The sequence below is a fragment of the Papaver somniferum genome, unplaced genomic scaffold (assembly GCF_003573695.1).
Source record: "Papaver somniferum cultivar HN1 unplaced genomic scaffold, ASM357369v1 unplaced-scaffold_57, whole genome shotgun sequence".
Lineage (NCBI taxonomy): Eukaryota > Viridiplantae > Streptophyta > Magnoliopsida > Ranunculales > Papaveraceae > Papaver > Papaver somniferum.
In genome coordinates, this window is record NW_020648415.1 from 4104706 (window position 1) to 4109724 (window position 5019).

The 5019-nt window shown below is 35.8% G+C and overlaps 1 long non-coding RNA gene across 1 annotated transcript; it reads left to right on the plus strand.

Annotated features, from left to right (window-relative positions):
• The first annotated feature begins 1009 nt into the window (after positions 1-1009).
• On the plus strand, positions 1010-4326 carry LOC113343388. Its single transcript, XR_003357221.1, has 3 exons — positions 1010-1218; positions 2995-3079; positions 4092-4326. It is a non-coding gene; the product is annotated as an uncharacterized LOC113343388 (long non-coding RNA).
• Positions 4327-5019: the final 693 nt, after the last annotated feature.

A 5019-nucleotide genomic window follows, 5' to 3' on the forward strand; every position in this document is an offset into this window, starting at 1 on the left:
CGTGAATGTAAAATCATATTTAGAAAAATAAGACTTAGTGTACCGATTAGACTATTAATGAACTAATAACGATTATAATAAAGATAGAGGGAATAGTAACACTACTGATAATAGTATCTCAATAGTTATATCAATAGAAGATTTAAAGTAGATAATACTTGGAAAACTAATATATAATATAACAGTAAGTTAAAACATCATATATTATAGATCTACGTGAATCAAATTTGGATTAGTTAGATTGATAAATATATATAACAAATTTGGAACTACGTCAAATCAATAAATTATTAAATATTAGACTATAAATATTAGTTCGGTGAATTTAGACATACTTATCTGTTAGAATCAAATTCACCATAGTGAACTTAGAGACAATCCTTCTGAAATAGAAAAGTTAGTCTATTGAACCTAGAGCTACAAATTATAGATTTTAGTTATAGAAAATCATATAGGCTTATGTTTCATTTCTTGTTGTTTCGAACTCATTTAAAATGAGTTGTTTTTCTTTCGTGCATTTGTAAGTATGGGCAATACTTGCATTTGGTTGAGAGATAGTTTTTCTCTATAAGGTGGGGAGTTTTGCAGATCAGAAGTGCGGTTCGATTTTCGTGGATGAAAATGTATAAGGTGGGGAGAATATAAGGACCCTCAATCTCGTCAACGGTATTTGACTGGTCTAACGATGATCAAGAGTCGACTAAGCCGCCAATGACTCGATTAATTAGAGATTAACCTTAACTAATAGAAATTAATCTAACAACGATCTAGATGCGAAATTAGTACCGTTAGATATATCTCGAAAAGTTATGCAAAATAGATTACTCGAACGTGTCAATCGGATACCGGACGAAGAAAATAACAATAGAATTGTACGAGGGGCGAAAATAACCATTTTTGCATCTAAATCGACTGGGGCTGCCCTTATCATTTTCTGGGCGCCTTAAGAATTATTTTTAGCCTTATCATCACCAAAAGGTGTCGAGAGAAACTCATTCTCTCTTCTTCTTTCTCTTTCCTTCTCATTCTTCTTCTTCTTCTTCTTCTTCTTCTTCTTCTTCTTCTCAGTCTTTCCTCTTCTCCTCTCTGTCGAATTCTTTTCAAGGATTTGAGGTGAGTTCATATGAATGATTCACAAGAGCTTAGTATCATGTTGAACTGAAGAAGAAGGTGATGTTGTTGCTGCTGTCGATTGAGTTCTGGAAAAGCAGAGTTTTGGTAAGCTGAATTAGGGATTCGTTTTTGAATGATTGTTCTTAATGAAATCGTTTCTTTTGATCGATTATAGAGTGGGTTTGATGTTAATTGGAGTATAGAGTTGTTCTATAGAGTTTAATTTTGATTTCAAGAAATTAGGGTTTCTATTCTTCCCTAAATTAAATCAGAAATTAGGGATTTTTCTAATTAGGGTTGCCTGATATGGAATTGGATCCAGGTGAAGGATTTGTGTGAAGTATTCTTTGTAATTAGGGTTCCTGAGTTAGAAACTATAGATGGAGAAGAATGAAACTACAAGTGTTTGTGTTGCTTCTTAGGTGATTAGGTCTGGCTGATACATGAATTGTAGCAGTGCTCAATTGAGTTACAGATGAAGGTGGTTGTGTTACAATGGTGTTTCATGTGAATAAGAGTTTGTGGAAATTACCAGTGGTGATGCAGATTGTAATGGTGCTGGTGGTTTGAATGTATGTGTGTTTGAATTGAGAGAATGAGCAGAAGAGGAAATGAGTATTGCTTTGTTGTTGGTAATGAAGATGGGTTGAGTTCTGGTGATGAATTAGCTAAATGATTTGAGTTGTGTCTCAGATATTTATGTTGGTGGTAGTATTTAACTGGTGGTGATTTCTGAGAAAATATGAAGTTAGTAAATGAATGGTTTGCAGCTGGGATTCGAGATACAAGTGGTGGTACATGTCATGTTAGATGTTTGAATTGAGTTGAATTGGAGGTAAAGATGAAATTTCCATGGAACTGATTAGGATGCGAATGCAAAATGTGGTACATAAGTGGAGTGGAATTGTAGGTTGAGAAGCAATAGAGGTTTAGCTATTGTTGTTGTTGATGCTAAAATGGGGAACTGTGATGCAATGAAGAACTGAACTTATGGTGTTGTTTGTGTTGATTAACATGGATCTGATAATGAAGATAGTTGTAATTGAGAAGTACTGGAATTGCAAGTGGTAATGATTTCAGGGACCGGATATGGAAGGATATTGGTGATGTTGTTGTTGCTGATATAAAAATATGAAGAATGGATGGGTCTGAGATAGGTGTAGAAGCTGAAGTTGCAGTTCATAGTTAGTTGCAGCTGTTGGAAATGAGATGTACAAATGGATTTTTAGATTTGTAATTGGAAGTTTTAGAATTGCAGTTGGGTTTAGAGTTAGAAATGCATTTCTTGATCTTGTCATGTTTTTGTGTTGTATTACGATTTGTTACCTGTTGGTCATCCTAGTCATATTGTCTGACTGATTCTGTTCTTAGCTAACTTAGATCTTCTGACCGAGTTGAATCGGTCGACTCAGAACCGGCTCAGTAAGCCAAGAGTAAACTTGACCAGTTGACCATTAACTTGACCTGACCTTGGACGTTGGCTGTTAGTTGACCCTTTGATCGTTAGTCCGACCGTTAGAGACTGTTAGTGGACCAGTTGGACTAGGCCTTGTATTAATGGGCTGAATTAGTGGACTTGGGCTTAAATCTAGTTTTCCTATTTTGATGAGTTGGACCACTTGAGGTCTGAATTAGCATTTGATTCCTTCTACAAAGTTGTAGATATTCATTAGACTTATCTAATGAACTATAGAACCAACTTAATTCAATAAGTAAACCTTAGATGTGCTAAAGTTAGATAATTAAAAGATGTAGAACCATAAATGGCTTAGAACCATTAGATAGTTCGCTTATCCTATAATTAGAGAATAGTATGAGTTTATGTTATTAACCTGATATGAGCCTTTTGTCTAATCTTTAGAGTGCTTGTGTGATTAACAGTTAGTCATTATTAACAACGATCGATTCAAAGAATGAACCAGTGGATTGAGAATCTTGAGGTAGGCGAGGCTTGTCTTCAGAACAGGTGGGAACTCTTGTAACTCTCTTGTAATCATTAAGTTACTTTAAATGGCGAGCATGATGTGTCATATTATTTTTGAGCATGTTTGATTAACTATATGTTCTTATGCAGTCCATGTTTGAGTGTAATTGATTGCGTATCTTGCGTATATGCATTGTCTAGTCTCCTCGCGAGAATTGTCTGTGTTCTCCACGGATTCTCACTAAGCGTTTATAGGTGGGGAAGTCCACGCACTAGTACGTAGGTGAAGATCGGTACCCAATATTACTACAGGTCAAGCAACTTATAGATTACATAGACCCTAGAAGTTGTCCGGTGGCAGCTGTGGGTTGATATTACTATTTTATACCTATTTTACTATAGGGGGAATGACTCTCTGCCTTGGGGTACCTGCGGGACACATCAGGGTATCACTGGGTAGTGGAGAATAATAGGTCTCCATCTATCGAATATATGTGGGGAGATTGGTCGTTTGCATATCATGCTTGATTGTTCAATCTTAGTATTATGACTGGGTTATTATGATCTCGACTCAGGAAAAAATTCTAGGTTCCTGGTAGGATGGGACCTATTGGGAACCTGCTGTGCGGGGTCGAGTCATAGTAATCAAACCTTCTTATATTCTAGACTTAGATGGTAGCATCAAAATTTATGAGGCATACTCATTCCATGAAAACATCATATGGTACCTGGATTCATGTTATCATTTGAGACTGGAGTTACTCTAGCATCGTCTCCTTCATTAAGTGAGACGAGGTTAGGAAGACATATGTTTAGGTTGCTGTAGTTCATCTCCGTAGATCCGTCCGGTGGTGGATCTTTTATAGATATTGTCCATGGAAACAATATCTGGGGAGGTGAGTTAGAGCAATCTTCTGCTTTGTGTTGTGTGTATCAGATGTGCAAATCATTTTTCTTTAGCAGAATTGTGAAGTATGTTAGTGATTACCTGATTGTTATAAAGGATCCACTAATCCCCCTTTTGGGATGATGTGCTCACTCGTTCCCACTTCAGTTTTTCAGTTATCAGAAGATATGGTGCACGCGAAGATACTCGTTTCCGTCAAATTATTGATTGTAGAGTTGTTGCGAATTATTTTAGGTTTGTACATTATTTTTGTAATCACAAACACACTATTTAATTTATATAGCTTGAGAGATTTTTCATTTATAATTGTTTGAGTGATGGGTTTAGTTTCGGGTTAAGTTTTGTATAAGATTTTATATATGGAAGTTAATATGATTGAGATCTTTAATGCCTCATTAGGTAGTCAATCACTTGGATTAATAAGTAGATTAATTTTGGGGCGCTACAACAACAACCACACCCAATATTTCGCTTATCAATATGTATGGACAAATTCCAATATAATTTCTAGAGAATCAACTAGACAGTCAGATTCAATCTAGATAAAAGTATATCAAAGAGTTTATATCTCAATATCTCGATTTGATATATACTCAAGCAAATAGAAATCTGCGAGTCTTTATCAAATACTAGAGAGATAACTTGGATGGTACCAAAGACCAATATACAAGTGTTAATCAATTTAAATCAACAAGCAAAAGGTCAGATATTCTAATTGATTGAACACCGCACAACCTGTGATGTTTCAATTGTATAACAAAATATAATGCGGAAAAGAAATAACACAAACACCAGAATTTTGTTAACGAGGAAACCGCAAATGCAGAAAAACCCCGGGACGTAGTCCAGATTGAACACACACTGTATTAAGCCGCTACAAACACTAGCCTACTTCAAACTAACTTCGGTCTGTCCTGTAGTTGAACCCCAATCAATCTCACACTGATCCAAGGTATAGTTATGGTCCCACGTCTCTGATTCCAACATGATGCTACGTACTTGATTCCCTTAGCTGATCTCACCCACAACTAAGAGTTGCTACGACCCAAAGTCGAAGACTTTAATAAACAAATCT